This window comes from Mustela lutreola, chromosome 12, assembly GCF_030435805.1.
Source record: "Mustela lutreola isolate mMusLut2 chromosome 12, mMusLut2.pri, whole genome shotgun sequence".
NCBI lineage: Eukaryota > Metazoa > Chordata > Mammalia > Carnivora > Mustelidae > Mustela > Mustela lutreola.
Genome location: NC_081301.1, coordinates 78,117,777 through 78,135,879, shown reverse-complemented (window position 1 = coordinate 78,135,879; position 18,103 = coordinate 78,117,777).

The following is an 18,103-nucleotide window of genomic DNA, read 5'->3' as shown; positions in this document are numbered from 1 at the left end:
TGGTTTCTTATTTTTTTTTTTAATTTTAAATTTTTAATTTTTTATAAACATATATTTTTATCCCCAGGGGTACAGGTCTGTGAATCGCCAGGTTTACACACTTCACAGCACTCACCAAAGCACATACCATCCCAAATGTCCATAACCCCACCCCCCTTCTCCCAAACCCCTCCGCCCAGCAACCCCCAGTTTGTTTTGTGAGATTAAGAGTCACTTATGGTTTGTCTCCCTCCCAATCCCATCTTGTTTCATTTACTCTTCTCCTACTCCCTTAAGCCCCCATGTTGCATCAGCACTTCCTCATATCAGGGAGATCATATTATAGTTGTCTTTCTCCATTTGACTTATTTCACTAAGCGTGATACGCTCTAGTTCCATCCACGTTGTCGCAAATGGCAAGATTTCATTTCTTTTGATGGCTGCATAGTATTCCATTGTGTATATATACCACTACTTCTTTATCCATTCATCTGTTGATGGACATCTAGGTTCTTTCCATAGTTTGGCTATTGTGGACATTGCTGCTATAAACATTCAGGTGCACGTGCCCCTTTGGATCACTACGTTTGTATCTTTAGGGTAATACCCAGTAGCGCAATTGCTGGGTCATAGGGCAGTTCTATTTTCAACATTTTGAGGAACCTCCATGCTGTTTTCCAGAGTGCTTGCACCAGCTTGCATTCCCACCAACAGTGTAGGAGGGTTCCCCTTTCTCCGCATCCTCGCCAGCATCTGTCATTTCCTGACTTGTTGATTTTAGCCATTCTGACTGGTGTGAGGTGATATCTCATTGTGGTTTTGATTTGTATTTCCCTGATGCCGAGTGATATGGAGCACTTTTTCATGTGTCTGTTGGCCATCTGGATGTCTTCTTTGGAGAAATGTCTGTTCATGTCCTCTGCCCATTTCTTGATTGGATTATTTGCTCTTTGGGTGTTGAGTTTGCTAAGTTCTTTATAGATTTTGGACACTAGTCCTTTATCTGATATGTCGTATGCAAATATCTTCTCCCATTCTGTCAGTTGTCTTTTGATTTTGTTAACTGTTTCCTTGGCTGTGCAAAAGCTTTTGATCTTGATAAAATCCCAATAGTAAATTTTTGCCCTTGCTTCCCTTGCCTTTGGCGATGTTCCTAGGAAGATGTTGCTGTGGTTGAAGTCGAAGAGGTTGCTGCCTGTGTTCTCCTCAAGGATTTTGATGGATTCCTTTCTCACATTGAGGTCCTTCATCCATTTTGAGTCTATTTTTGTGTGTGGTGTAAGAAAATGGTCCAATTTCATTTTTCTGCATGTGGCTGTCCAATTTTCCCAACACCATTTATTGAAGAAGCTGTCCTTTTCCCATTGTACATTCATTCCTGCTTTGTCGAAGATTAGTTGACCATAGAGTTGAGGGTCTATTTCTGGGCTCTCTATTCTGTTCCATTGATCTATGTGTCTGTTTTTGTGCCAGTACCATGCTGTCTTGATGATGACAGCTTTGAATTAGAGCTTGAAGTTCGGAATTGTGATGCCACCTACTTTGGCTTTCTTTTTCAATATCCCTTTGGCTATTCGATGTCTTTTCTGGTTCCATATATATTTTAGGATTATTTGTTCCATTTCTTTGAAAAAGATGGATGGTACTTTGATAGGAACTGCATTAAATGTGTAGATTGCTTTAGGTAGCATAGACATTTTCACAATATTTATTCTTCCAATCCAGGAGCATGGAACATTTTTCCATTTCTTTGTGTCTTCCTCAATTTCTTTCATGAGTACTTTATAGTTTTCTGAGTATAGATTCTGTGCCTCTTTGGTTAGGTTTATTCCTATATATCTTATGGTTTTGGGTGCAGTTGTAAATGGGATTGACTCCTTAATTTCTCTTTCTTCTGTCTTGTTGTTGGTGTAGAGAAATGCAACTGATTTCTGTGCATTGATTTTATATCCTGACACTTTACTGAATTCCTGTATAAGTTCTAGCAGTTTTGGAGTGGAGTCTTTTGGGTTTTCCACATATAGTATCATTTCATCTAAGAAGAGTAACAGTTTGACTTCTTCTTTGCCAATTTGGATGCCTTTAATTTCCTTTTGTTGTCTGATTGCTGAGGCTAGGACTTCTAGTACTATGTTGAATAGCAGTGGTGATAATGGACATCCCTGCCATGTTCCTGACCTTAGCGGAAAAGCTTTCAGTTTTTCTCCATTGAGAATGATATTTGTGGTGGGTTTTTCATAAATGGCTTTGATGATATTGAGGTATGTGCCCTCTACCCCTACACTTGAAGAGTTTTGATCAGGAAGGGATGCTGTACTTTGTCAAATGCTTTTTCAGCATCTATTGAGAGTATCATATGGTTCTTGTTCTTTTTTTATTGATGTGTTGTATCACATTGATTGATTTGCGGATGTTGAACCCACCTTGCATCCCTGGAATAAATCCCACTTGGTCATGGTGTATAATCCTTTTAATGTACAATTGAATCCTATTGGCTAGTACTTTGTTGAGAATTTTTGCATCTGTGTTCATCAAGGATATTGGTCTATAGCTCTCTTCTTTGATGGAATCCTTGTCTGGTTTTGGGATCAAGGTGATGTTGGCCTCATAAAATGAGTTTGGAAGTTGTCCTTCCATTTCTATTTTTTGGAACATTTTCAGGAGAATAGGAATTAGTTCTTCTTTAAATGTTTGGTAGAATTCCCCCGGAAAGCCGTCTGGCCCTGGGCTTTTCTCTGTTTGGAGATTTTTAATGACTGTTTCAATCTCCTTACTGGTTATGGGTCTGTTCAGGCTTTCTATTTCTTCCTGGTTCAGTTGTGGTAGTTTATATGTTTCTAGGAATGCATCCATTTCTTCCAGATTGTCAAATTTTTTGGCGTAGAGTTGCTCATAGTATGTTCTTATAATTGTATTTCTTTGGTGTTAGTTGTGATCTCTCCTCTTTCATTCATGATTTTATTTATTTGGGTCCTTTCTCTTTTCTTTTTGATAAGTCTGGCCAGGGGTTTATCAATTTTATTAATTCTTTCAAAGAACCAGCTCCTAGTTTCGTTGATTTGTTCTATTGTTTTTTTCGTTTCTATTTCATTGATTTCTGCTCTGATCTTTATGATTTCTCTTCTCCTGCTGGGCTTAGGGTTTATTTCTTGTTCTTTCTCCAGATCCTTTAGGTGTAGGGTTATGTTGTGTACCTGAGACCTTTCTTGTTTCTTGAGAAAGGCGTGTACCACTCTATATTTTCCTCTCAGGACTGCCTTTGTTGTGTTCCACAGATTTTGAACCATTGTGTTTTCATTATCATTTGTTTCCATGATTTTTTTTCAATTCTTCTTTAGTTTCCTGGTTGACCCACTCATTCTTTAGAAGGAGGCTGTTTAGTCTCCATGTATTTGGGTTCTTTCCAAACTTCCTCTTGTGGTTGAGTTCTAGTTTCAAGCATTGTGGTCTGAAAATATGCAGGGAATGATCCCAATCTTTTGATACCAGTTGAGTCCTGATTTAGGACCGAGGATGTGATCTATTCTGGTTAATGTTCCATGTGCACTAGAGAAGAATGTGTATTTTGTTGCTTTGGGATGAAATGTTCTGATTATATCTGTGATGTCCATTTGGTCCAGTGTGTCATTTATGGCCTTTATTTCCTTCCTTATCTTTTGCTTGGATGATCTGTCCATTTCAGTGAGGGGACTGTTAAAGTCCCCTACCATTATTGTATTATTGTTGATGTGTTTCTTTAAGTTTGTTATTAATTGGTTTATATAGTTGGCTGCTCCCATGTTGGGGGCATAGATATTTAAAATTGTTAGATCTTCTTGTTGGACAGACCCTTTGAGTATGATATAGTGTCCTTCCTCATCTCTTATTATAGTCTTTGGCTTACAATCTAATTGATCTGATATAAGGATTGCCCCTCCTGCTTTCTTCTGATGTCCATTAGCATGGTAAATTCTTTTCTACCTCCTCACTTTAAATATGGAGGTGTCTTCAGGTTTAAAATCAGTTTCTTGTAGGAAACATATAGATGGGCTTTGTTTTTTTATCCATTCTGATACCCTGTGTCTTTTGTTAGGGAATTTAGCCCATTAATATTCAGGGTAACTATTGAGAGATATGAATTTAGTGCCATTGTATTGCCTTTAAGGTGACTGTTACTGTATATTGTCTCTGTTCCTTTCTGATCTACCACTTGTAGGCTCTCTCTTTGCTTAGAGGACCCCTTTCAAGATTTCCTGTAGAGCTGGTTTGGTGTTTGCAAATTCTTTCAGTTTTTGTTTTTCCCGGAAGCTTTTAATCTCTCCTTCTATTTTCAATGATAGCCTAGCTGGATATAGTATTCTTGGCTGCATGTTTTTCTCGTTTAGTGCTCTGAATATATCATGCCAGCTCTTTCTGGTCCACTAGGTCTCTGTGGATAAGTCTGCTGTCAATCTAATATTTTTACCATTGTATGTTACAGACTTCTTTTCCCGGGCTGCTTTCAGGATTTTCTCTTTGTCACTAAGACTTGTAAATTTTACTATTAGGTGACGGGGTGTGGGCCTATTCTTATTGATTTTGAGGGGCGTTCTCTGTACCTCCTGAATTTTGATGCTTGTTCCCTTTGCCATATTGGGGAAATTCTCCCCAATAATTCTCTCCAGTATACCTTCTGCTCTCCTCTCTCTTTTTTCTTCTTCTGGAATCCCAATTATTCTAATGTTGTTTCATCTTATGGTGTCACTTATCTCTCACATTCTCACCTCGTGGTCCAGTAGCTGTTTGTCCCTCTTTTGCTCAGCTTCTTTATTCTCTGTCATTTGGTCTTCTATATCGCTAATTCTTTCTTCTGCCTCATTTATCCTAGCAGTTAGAGCCACCATTTTTGATTGCACCTCATTAATAACTTTTTTTATTTCAACTTGGTTAGATTTTAGTTCTTTTATTTCTCCAGAAAGGTCTTTTATATCTCCCGAGAGGGTTTCTCTAATATCTTCCATTCCTTTTTTGAGCCCAGCTAGAACCTTGAGAATTGTCATTCTGAACTCTAGATCTGACATATTACCAATGTCTGTATTGATTATGTCCCTAGCCTTCGGTACTGCCTCTTGTTCTTTTTTTTTTTTTTTTTTTTGTGGTGAATTTTTCTGCCTTGTCATTTTGTCCAGATTAGAGCATATGAAGGTGCAAGTAAAATACTAAAAGGGTGCAACAACCCCAGGAAAATATGCTTTAACCAAATCAGAAGAGATCCAAAATAGTGAGGGGGGAGAAAGTGGATAAAAAGACGTTCAGAAAGAAAGAAAGAGAAAAGAAATTAAAAAGAAAGAAAAGAATTTAAAAAATAAAATGAATAAAGGAAAGTATAAAAAAGAAAAATATATATATATTAGATAAACTTTCAGAAAGTGGTTGTTTTTATGTTTCTAGAATTGCTGTTCTTCTTCTCTTCAATCTGCTGATGGATTTGTAGCTGTTTGCAATCTTTAGATAAGCTATCTAGCTGATCTCCTGCTACCTGAAGTAGTCTCAGCCTGCTACTTCTCTGCCATCTTGACTCCTCCCCCCATTCAGACAAATGGTTTCTTGAGATTTCTGGAACACAGGGACTAAACCCTACAAACTTTCTGTTACTTCTGCAATATGTGCCATTTCAGGTGTTGATTTTCCATCAAGATATGAGGGTCTGACTCATTCTTGGATCTATAGATAGACACTGCATAGTCCTAATCTGGGATGAAGAAGAAGATGGGAGGCAGGACTGAAAATAGGCCTGGGTTTTCACCTGAGTGAAAGGTGGAGGCTCAGATTGGGGCAGGGTTTGAGATAAGGCCTGGGGATGTACACCAGGGAGAGCAAGGGATTGGGAATAAGGAAGTGGTGGAGATGCTTGCATTTTGATAGCAGAGATATTATGAATTCCTGGAATAAGACAGTGTGACACTCTAGTGGTGACGTACTACTAGAAAATAGGACAGTGGCTATGAAAGACTCACTGTGTAAAGAAAGAAGACTTTGGAAGTGCTGGGTATATTTCTGAAGCAAGTTCCCTGCCAAAGCCTTCATATAGAGGAACTGTTTATAGAGAGCTGATCTGGTTTGTCTTCGGTGTTCCAGCCAGTTTTGTGGGCTGTAGTGAACTGTACATCAAATGGCTGCAACAAATTCCCAAGACGTCCATTGGTATTTTGTTTGGAAAATGGCCCCTCCTGCTTTCTTCTCTAAGATCAGAAAGCCATTGTCTCTCCAAGATGGCCTGGGAGTTAAAGTCAGGGAAAGAAATTCCACTGGCCTCCTTGTGCTTAGTAGCAGAGTTTCTCCAGAGATAAGTTTCTGGTTGATGGAGGTAGACTTGCTCTTGCTGAGAACTGGAGTGTGATAATGTGGGGAGGAACATGTTTTTGGCATGAGCCTGCCAGGAGGAGAAATCTGAACTTGACAGACTTGAAAAATCACTATGTCTGATTATTGGGACATTAGTGGACAACCCACCAGGGCTATCTAGAGATGACTTCTCAGGAACATGGTTCAATGAGATGGAAGTCGGTTTGGATTGAGTCACAAAGGGCAGTTTGGCAGTGGTGAAACAGTTGGTGGAACATGATGACAAGTAAATGAATCAGTGGGATTCCTTGTCTGAGACAGATTTGGTAAGAGGTTGATATCTTGTGAAATGGCGGGGTTAAGAGCAGAGATGGTATTTAGAGGTTAAGTAGCCTCTGGTTGGACAATAGGATCTCCTTTCTGAATGTCATGTAGTTTGGAAGGGGGAATGGCAAGGGGATGGGATATGGAATGGCTCACTGGAAACTGAGAATCCAAGGCTTTTGATTCTAGTAGCAGAGAGTGACCAGGGTGTGAGGGTAAGAAAAAATCAGCTAAAGGGGTCATTGGGTTAGGTGAGAAGATGGTGGGGACTGGTAGAGAAGGCTCAGACAAAGGGGCTGGTATTAGGTCTCCTGGGCAGACTACTGAGAAGCCAGGGGATGAAGTTTATGATGAGTCAGTCCAGGAGGGGTGGAAGCCAAGGGGATAACAGAGGGAGTAGCATCTTCCAGAGCCTCAGGGAACAGCAGCTGATCCATCTCAGCAGTTGTGGTATTACACACATCACAGAGGGAGTCTCAACATAACAGTTGACAAAAGTGGATGGTATCATGATGCCACCTAGGGGGCTGTGGGAGACAGGAGGTACAAAGCTGCAGTCAGGACCAGAACAAATATGAGTGACCCTGGCAAAGGTAGTCCCCCACATTCACATCCCCAGGACTTTCAAATTCTAACTCTGAGGAGTTTCCATCCCATGTCAATTCCAGGCTTCCCTGAGGCTCTAGAGGTTCAAAGACTCTGCTTAAAAGGGAGGTACAGGAAAAAAAAATAAGTAATGTTTAGTTACCTTTGTAGAAGAGAAAGCCCATTTCTTACCTCTTCTACTTGACTCTGGCAAGTTCTCCAGCCTGGGAAACCAGGAGATAGATGAATATAGAAGCAAAAGATCTTATAAGAAGCTAAGTAGAGTGTCCTTTACATGATACTCTTGGTAGATTGGACTTGCAGAGCTCCAAGAATTGGGATATAAGGTCACGTGGTCAATGCTAATAATAATAAGACTTATATTGTTCTATCATTCACAATGGGCTTTTATACATATTATCTATGCTATGTAATACTGAAAACCATCCTATGTGGATCATAGGTCAATGATCATCTCAAAGAGGAAATTGAGTAGCCATGATGTCACAAGTCTTTCACAAAGTCAGGAGACAGATATTCTGACTCTTGACATATCACATGGCCATCTAATGGGCAACACCCATTGTCCAGATCCATCACTTCTTCATGCTCAGTAATGGTCAGAGCAGGGAATCTGAGAAGGGTTTTGTGATCTGACTACCTTTCCATGAGCCTCTCTTCTTGGGCCTCTGTTTTCTGAGAGGGAAAGTGTCTAGAAGCTGGCATCCTCTGAGATCATGGATCTGAGCCCTTATGGAGAGAACAGCAAGGGTCATTCTTGGAGAGCTCAGGTGGAATAGGCAGACCCTTACCTTTCAAAGTCCCACCTTTTCTCCTCCTCTTGGCTCTGCCCTGACGTTAGAACAAAAATAAAAAAGAATGAGGGGGGTTGGGACCCATGTCTAAATCTTCTTTCAGAAATGGAGACATTCTTTATCCAAGAATAGTAGGACTTTAATTAATAGAACTTCATGTTCCTTGCTTTTTTAAGGTGATAAAGTATTGTCAATATTTACTTCTTTGAAAAACTCAGAGGAGGATTTTGTCTGGGAGGTCCACACTTGATATTCTCAGTCAGAAGTCCTTTGTTCAATGAGGACATAGAAAATGAAACCCAACACTCACATCTATGCTGCCTCAGGTAGGACCCTATATCCCAGGTCATAGCTTAGACCCCACTGTCTTCTTAGAGGTTTAGCAGTGTTCTCCTGATCAGTCCAGCATGAAGGAAGGCTTGATCGAGTGATGCTGGACATGGGAATGTGACTCACAATCAGCTTCTGGGAAACTATTCTCTTACACAGACCTCATACTCTCAAAATAACCCAATTCAGGACTACAGAATCCCTGTATTTGGGATTTTAACCAAGATCCGTCACCATACCCAGATAGACTGTGAGTTTCAGGGAGAAACCTTAGTCCTTCCTTAACCCTTACCCCTGCCAGGCCTCTTTTCCTAGAAGAACGAGTGTCTGTTCTGTTAAGACTTCCTATTTTAGGTATTTCTCTAGCCCTATCAAAAGCATTTAGAAATCTGGGAAATGGAACAGGAAAACAAAGAATCCATTCTCTGAAGGACAACCTCTGGATTGAACAAACTGAAAAACTGAACAGACTAATAATGAATGACTTTTCTTGGAATGATAGTGACAAACCACTACCTCAAATCTCCAGAGAGTATCAATGCGGAAAATCATACCTAAGATTAGCTTACCTGAAATAGAAAGCACTGAAGGCTCAACACTCCACTCCTGGTAGGAACACTTAGAAACTTTAACAAATTGCTGGAGGATGCATATGGCCTAGCATGACAGTGAGAAATTCCTGGAGTCACAGTCTGATGGGAGCCCCCCACTTATATGGGTTTTATTACTAGGAACCCAACCTTGTTTTCATAATAAAGAGCTACTTGCCCCCCAAATGTTTTCTGGCATTTTCTGGCCAGTAAGAGTAGGGTTAGGGAGATAGGTAACCATTTTGAAAACATTGTGAAATATTCCCAGAGTGTTTTCTATAAAGGAAGCCTACTCAGAGGGGAAAAGCCTACCACAGCATTATGCCCCATGGGAGAAGGTCAATTACCCAACTACAGCCACCGCCTCTAGGTTTCCTCTCCCATCCAAAGAGTGGAACAAAGCAAAACAAAAATCTCTGAAACACTAGTGAACATCACCATCCAGGAACATAAGGCCATCATTAAAAGATGATGATTAATCATATCCCTTTGCCTGACACCTTACTACAGTATTGACAGCTCTGGTGTAGGAACAGGATCACAGCTAAAAAGAGCTACAAGGTATAGGTTTTATTTAGGGAGATTTAGGGAAACCTAAAGACACTAGGGGAGACAAAAACAAGGACACTAGAGGAAACGGCAGCCTCTGATAGGTATAGCTACAGTAAATATTAAACACACCCCAACACCTAACCAGATTAACATAAGATTTCACATTAATGGTCTCTTTATTTCAGTTCCGATTACCCAATACATTATGTTTGGCTTTCAAAGAAAAATTACAAGACATGCTAAAAGGCAGGAAAAAGCAAACTATTAAGACAAACCAAGCATCAGGTACAGATTCATAAATGACACATTTCAGAATTCTCATATGTGGAAGCTAAAGTAACCACGATCATTATGATAAGGGCTCTAATGGAAAAGGTAGACGGCATACAAAAGCAGATGATGCATATAAGCTGAGAGAAGGAAATTCTACAAAAGAATCAAAGGAAATACTAGAAAACAAAAGCAGTATGACAAATGAACAATGCCTGTGATTGAATTATCTGTAGGTTGCATACAGTCAAGGAAAGATATGTGAGTCTGCATAAATGTCAGTAAAAACTTGCCAAACTGAAATACAAAGAGAAAAAGAATTTTCTTAATCCTAAAATCTAGAATATCAAAGAACTGAGTTTCAAACTGTGTAATATATATGTAATTGGAATACCAGAAGAAGACAGAACAGAAAAAATTTTTGAGGTTTTAATGGCCAAATAATTTCCAATATTAATAACAGATTCATGATACATTGTGAAAGTTCAAAATACACCAAGCAGGGAAATACTAAAAAAGTCTATACCTGGACATATCATATTAAAACTATAGGAAAACAAAAGATAAACTTTGAGAGAATCCAGAGGGAAATAGAAACACTACTTCTAGAGGAAAAAAACTCAAGAATCATGACCTACTATCATAAACCATGAAAGTAGGAGATTAGAGTGAAATGTTTAGTGTTGAAAGAAACAACCACCAATCCAAAATTTTATATCTATTGATATTATCCTGCAAAAATAAAAAGAGAAATAAAAACTTAGACAAACAAAACAGGGAATTCATCACCAACAGACCTGCCCTGCATAAATGTTAAAAGAAGTTCTTTGGCAAGAAGGGAAATAACTCAGACCTACATAAAGGAAAGGAAGAGAAGGAATGAATCGGGGTCAAATAAAACTTTCATTCATCTTATTCTCATTTGACCTAATAATAATAATGATAATGTGTTGGGTGATTATAGTATATGGATAAGTGAAATGAATGGCATCAATGTTACAAGGGACAGGAGGAATTGGACACTCCTGCACTATCTATGAAGTGATATAACATTATATGAAAGTGGGCTTAGAGTAGTTGTAAATGTATATTACAAACTCTAGGATAACCACTAAAATATTTTTAAACATAATAATTGATAGACTAACAAAAGTGAGAAAATAGAATTATATATAGTGCTTGTTTAAAACCAGAAAAAAAAAAAAAACAGAGAAAGAGGGAAAGGATAGGTATAATGAATAGCAAATAGTATGGACAAGGGAGAGATATTAATCCAACTATATTTAAAAATCACTCAATGGAAGTGGTCTAAATTCACCAATTAAAAGAGGAGACTGTCAGAGCAGATTAAAAACAAAAGAAACAAACAAACAAACAAAAAAACCCCAAAAACAAGACCCAATTATATGTTGCCTATAAAATACCCACATTAAATACAAAGATACAGATAGATTAAAAGCAAAGGGACAGAGAAAAATGTGCCATGCTAACACTAATGAAAAGAAAACAGGAGTCACTCTATTACTTTTGGACAAAGCAAACTTCACAACAAGAAAAATTATCAGGGGTAAAGAAGAGCATTACACAACAACAAAGAGGTCAATTCTCCAAGAAGACAGAACACTCTTTAACAGGTACACATGTAACAACATAGTGTCAAAATATGTGAGCCAAAAACTGGTACAACTGCAAGAAAAAATGGATGAATCCACTGTTATTGTTGGAGATTTCAACAGCCATTATCAGAAATTGACAGATTCAGCAGGCAGAAAACCAGTAAAGATATAGTTGCCCCAAACAACATCATCAATCAACTTGCTCTAATTGACATTTATAGAATACCTCATCCAACCACAGAATACACATACTTTTCAAGCTCACATGGAATGTGCGCTAAGATGGACCATATTCAAGGCCACAAAACACACCTTAACAAATATAAAATAGAAATTACACACAGTATGTTTTCAGACCATAATAGACCTAAACTAGGAATCAACTACAGAAAGATAGTTGGAAATCCCAATATGTTTAGATTAGAATAAATGACACACTACTAATACACAGGCCAAGCAAGACTCAAAAGAAAATAAATATTTTAAACCAAATGAAAATTAAAATACAACTGAAGGGGTGCTTAGGTGGCTCAATCAGTTAAGCGTCTGGCTCTTGGTCTCAGTTCAGGTCTTAATCTGAGGGTCATGAGTTCAAGCCCTGTCTTGGGCTCTACACTGAGCATAGAGACTCATAAAATAAAATAGAATAGAATTAAAAAACAAACTACTTAGTATTTGTAAGATTCAGCAAAAACATCATCTCGAAGTTGTTTTGAATTCATCTATTTGGAAAGAAAGATTTAGTATCTCTGAGAGACTTTACTTACCTGATTGAATTTCTATTTCCAAAATACTGCTAAACACAGTTTCCTCTTTCAGTAGCACAGTACCAGGAGGAGGAACCCCACCCAACCCAGGAAGGCAATGATGGGAAGACTGAGCAAGTGTAACTGGAGTTCAGCCATGGTGCAATAAGGCTTCTCAGACAAAGATGATTCACATCACTGAAAATGCACTCCTGCCTCAGGCAGCTGAGCATGGAGAATCCATGTGCTAGACTAGAGTTCCAGGCCCACATCACAGGGCTTTAGTTCAGACACCAAAGATAACTGAGTGTTGGGAAGGAGACAGCACAGGAGAGAGAAACTCACATGCAACGCTTCTCCCACTATCCAGCCCAGCAGATGTATCCATCCTTCCTGGCCTGTTAGATGCCTCCAGCCTACCTTCCTTCTCCACCTAGTCACATATCATATATTTACCTCAGTGAAATGTTCTCGGTCCCCTGTTACCCTGATATCACCTGAGACCCTTCTCACTGCTTGGTGATCTCACTTTGGACCTCAATTCATCTCTAAAGGTTTGCTCTACCCCAGGATTTACATTCTCAAGATCTACTCTGCCTTCAGCTGCAGCTCTCCCTCAAGCATTTTAACCTGTATGAAACCAGAAATAGACTCAGCAGCCCCACCCTCATAGCTCCTCAAAAGTAGCCCCACCCTCATAGCTCCTCAAAAGTATTCAAAAGGTTCAGCATGAAAAGCATGAGAAAGCAAAATAGCCTGTACCAAGGAACAGAAAGCATGACCAAGAGGGAGACAAGGGCACAACATATCCATGGAACTGAGGGAAACAATTTAAAAACTTTTAGTAATTCTTTCATTTCCCCAAATCCATCTTAGGCTATTCATGCCCTATAGGTTCTCTACCACAGGTATAGTGTCTCGCCCTGATGCTCCCTCTTTACTCTCTGTCAAGTCCCCCTTTTCCTCCCAACATTTTTAAAGGTTCCTTTATCTTACAGAGCAAGTGTGATGCATCACAGCAGACCAAACTCACCTTGATTTAGGAGGTGGGCTCCTCTATCATAATGTCTAATGAGCGCAACTGTAACTATACCTAGCAATACCTTTTGGTTTTTTGAATGACACCTATGTTTATTTCTTCCATGAAAAGTGTTTTTCCCATATACCTTCTACCTTACCTTTTCACCAAAATACCTTATTGTCATCTCTACCAATTTTAAATGATAATGTCATTATTGCTGATGGTTATATGTATTTATTTCTTCTCCCCATGTACCTAGTCATTTAATAGTTGAAACCATTATGGCTTCATTATTTAGATTATAAACAGTTGAAATTAAGCCCTGTATCATTTCCTTACTTGACTTGCCTACATTCCCTCACTGATGAATCAGTCTTGGCCCTAGACACCCAATCCTTTCCCCCCCATATGACGAGGGTTTGCCAGTAATGACAGCCTTCTTTTCCCTCTTAACCTGTGTCCACAGCTTCACCATTGTCTCTCCCAAAGGAAAGTAGACTTCAAGCCCGCCCCACTTCACATACCCTCCCTTGACTACAGGACGTATGTCTGTTAAGAAAAAATCCTTCCACATATCTTTGAACTTCTGGAATTGTTTTTGAATAGGCCCCTAGGACTCACAACTATAAAAACATACTTTAAAGTCTGAGCAAGATAAGTTCCACCCAAAAAAATTTCCAGGTGTGAAGGGGTTATAAATATGGCACATGGAATTGATTTTTCAAACCTGGCCTTGTTCTAAAAGAGGCTGAGAAACTGATCCCAATTAAAGGAAACTAAAGATTCTCAGCAACTGGATGTAGTATGTGACTCTAGACTAAATCCTGTAAGGAGGTTTACACACACACACACACACACACACATACAGGACATTACTTGATGAATTGATAGAAATGGAATTTGAGTGGGGGAAATAGTTAAAAGTTTTACATGAACGTGAAATTTACCGAAGGAGATAACTGTGCTGTCAGAGAATATTCTTTTTAATAAGAAATACACTATGAAATATTCAGGGAGAAGGTGCATGATGCATGAAATGTATTCTCAAATATTTAAGAATGCATGCACAGTTTACATAGGCATATATATGTTTTCCTATAGAGAGAGAAGGGGAAGGAGAAAAGGAGAGAGAGATTGTAAACAGATCAAAATCTTAATAGGTAAATCTGGATAAAGGGTATATGGCTTTACCATCTATGTGACTTTTCCACAACTTTATTTTCAAATATATTTTTAAAATAAATTTAACCCAACCTTTGAGACTTCTTGCTTTGATTCCAGAAGCTACTGCCTCCACCATACCCCAACCCCAGATGTGTGCAATGCCAGCTTTAAAACAGTTGTCTCAAGTTTTGTCCAATGCAAGAAACGTGGAATCTTCTCTGCACATTTGAAACATGCTAACATTTCAACAAGGTTTTACAAATTTGGCAAAGAGCACCCCAACTCAAAAAAAAATTTTAGAAATTATATACAATATAAAACAAACAACAAAGAACAAAAATTCAACATCAACATTGTTTACTAACACGGAACACCTAATTTCCTTTTTCTCTAGTGCCACCAGGTTGCTCCTCTCCTGGGTTTTGCAGTGTGAATTGATTTGTCAGTTCTTTGTTTGCTCTGCTAGTCAGTTACCAGTCCTCCACCAGACTTCCATCTTCCAAAAATGTGTTGACAACCTTTGGCCTTTATGCTTCCCTTCTTGTCATCTTTAAGCATTTATTTTTAAATACTTTGTTTTAAAACCTTTATTGAAATACAGCTCACATATCATAAAATTCACCCAATTAACATGTATAATTCCTTGATTTTCAGTATATGCTTCACAGCAGTGAATTTTAAAATGTTGTCATGACTTAAGAGAAACAAATCTGCAACCTTTTGCTATTATTCTCCTCTCCCCTCCTCCCTCTAGCTCTAAGATGAACTCCTTTCTGCTTCTAGATTTCCCTATTCTGGATATTTCATGTGAATAGAATCATATGTGGTCATTAGTGACTGGCTTCTTTCATTTAACATGTTTTCAAGGTTCATCCCTCTTGTGGCATGGATTGGGCTTTTTTATTCCAAAAAATATTATATCATAAGGATATGTTATATTTTATTTATCCATTTCTCAGTTGACAGATGTTTGAATTGTTTCCATCTTTTGACCTTTTCATAAGATAACTACGAACATTTGTTTATAAGGGTTTTTTTTTTTAAGATCTTTATTTATTTATTTGACAGACAGAGATCACAAGCAGGCAGAGAGGCAGGCAGATAGAGAGAGGAGGAAGCAGGCTCCCCGCTGACCAGAGAGCCTGATGCGGGGCTCGATCCCAGGACCCTGGGATCATGACCTGAGCCAAAGGCAGAGGCTTTAACCCATTGAGCCACCCAGGCACCCCTGTTTACAAGCTTTTGTGTAGACCTATGTTTTCATTTCTCGTGAGTATATACCAAGGAGTGGAACTGCTCAGTCCTATGTTCGTTCACCCTATGTCTAACATTTTGAGCAACTGCCATACTGTTTTCTAAAATTGATGTACCATTTTTCATTCTCACCAACATTGTGTGGGGGTTCTAATTTCTCCACATTCCCACCAACATTTGTATTCTTTTTGATTTTAGCCATCCTTGGGGGTGTGAAATTTTGGCAAATACTGATTTTGATTTGCATTTTTCTGATGGTTAATGATATTGAGCAGTTTTCATCTAATCTTTTACTTTTAATGCCATTTTGGGAAAGAGGGGAGTATTTGATGTACTCCATTATAGGTGAAACACAGTAGTTTATTTGAAAAGTAACAGGACATATTTTTCTTCTAAATATTTGAAAACACACAATGTCAAGTCTTTAACAACATATATGGTGTTCTTCTATATTTTTTGCATATTACAGTTACTGAGTGATTAAAGGACAGTGAAATTCTGCCCTGAATTTGCTCCGTAAGATTACTTTTTCTGTGGGGTTGAGAAATTCACTCAAATGGCTTCTCAGGGTTGACTATAAGGCAGAGCAGAACTGATTACCAAAGCCTCTAAAGCCCAGTGCCTTTTTGTCACCAATGCTGCATACACCTGTTGTGAATAAGTGTGTAGCACAGGTGATAAACATCCAAGAAATGTGAGAGCTTTAACATGAACACATAGCATATGTCTCAGAGATGCATGGCAAGGTATTTTACTGGGCCTTTGCACTTTAATCACAGTGTATCACACCCGCCCAATGATAATAGTGCAAATTGGGTGGCAGATATGTGGGAAGTTATATTGTTCTGTGTGCCCTTGGACAAGGATAAACATTTCTGTAGTAAAAACCATTAAAAAGAAGTTGTTGGGCACCTCATAAGGACAGGGAGGAGGGGTCAGAAGGAGACCTGGCAAGGGTAGATCAGCCCATCAAGACAAGAAGTTAGCTCTCTCTCAATAAAGACATTAAGAAAGTGTATTTCCTTTGAGATTGGGAAGGAAACCTCTTTCCATATAACAGGAAGAAAGAGGAAAATGAAGAATGGGGAGATATTTTTTGGAAAGATTTGGGTTTCTTTTGTTTGTTTTGTGAGAAACTCCATCACTGCTTTCTTGCTCCTCTGTGAGCTGTGATCCAGCACATCTGCTGAACAAGTGAAGATGGCCTAAGTTTGAGGAAAGTAAAGGAAATTGGAAATAGATCTGAGGGCCACCTGGGTGTCTCTCAGTTGGGAATCTGCCTTCAGTTCAGGTGATGACCCTTGTGTCCTGGGATTGAGTCCTGCTCCTTGCTTGGCAGAAAGCCTGCTTCTCCTTCTACCTCTGCCAGTCCCCCTGATTGTGCTCATGCTCTCTCTCAAATGAAATTAAAAGTAAAATAAAATAACTTAGATCTGAGAACACTGAGGAGAGAATGTACTAAGGAAATAGTGACCTAATGCCATTTATTTTGTTCAAGTTAGTAGGTCTCGGATAAGTATTTGTGGAATGAATGAATGATTTCCAGGTAGTGCTGGGGCTGAATTTCATGTGACATCAGTAGACTCAGTTGTGAGTAGACTCAGTTTTGACATGGGAGATTTAATCCAACAATGATCAGTTACATACAGAAAGGCATTTCTTAAAAAGGCAGAGAGACAGGATTTTGCCAGACAGGAAGGACTGAAGGGGATTAGATGGGGTCGTCCACTTGTACTAGAGCCTGTTTTGTTTTTTTGTTTTGTTTTGTTTTTTAATTGAAGAATGGCTGATACAATATCACATTAGTGTCAGGTATGCAACTCTATGCTGTGCTGTGCTCACCACAACTGCAGCTACCATCTGTCACCAGATAACACTGTTCCAGTACCATGGACTCTATTTCCTATGCTGGACTGGTGCTTTTTAAATGTTGGTTACCCGACAAGCTATCAGCGAGGAAAGGAAGAATAAGGCCTTGCTGGATAGGCAAGAAGTGGAAAGTGGATGAGGTGGAGTAGAAAAATTAACAGGGACACATAAGCTGGAAGGACAGGGGCATGAGGCAGAAGGACAGAATGTCAGACTATAGGATTCCTGATGGCAGTAGTATTCCTGATAAGCTCTATAGGGTGGCACGAAGTGCACTGGATTGGCCATAATGGACTCTAAAATGAGATTATATAGGAATCAGCAGGTGGGGTTACTAGCTGGTCTGTCAGCATAGATGTTAGAGCCTCCTGTACCCCCTTCCTCACCTCTTCAGGCTCCCTGACCAGGGCCCCTTCCCACTTTATTATCCCCCTCAGGGCCTCCACAGCATCAAACATGCATTCTTTCTGTGACCACAACATTCAAATAGCGTAGGGTCAATGATAACCTGGACAAGAAGCTACAAGTATGGTAGTGAGAGAGGTCATGGACATTTGTTGTTTTGTTTTAACCCTGAGCATTCCTGAGTCTGTCCAGAAGACTACATCAGATGTTCTGAGTCCCAGTCTGAGGTGGAGTTGCCTTCCCTCCAGAGCCCAGTTGTAAGTGTGGGAATGTGTGCCAT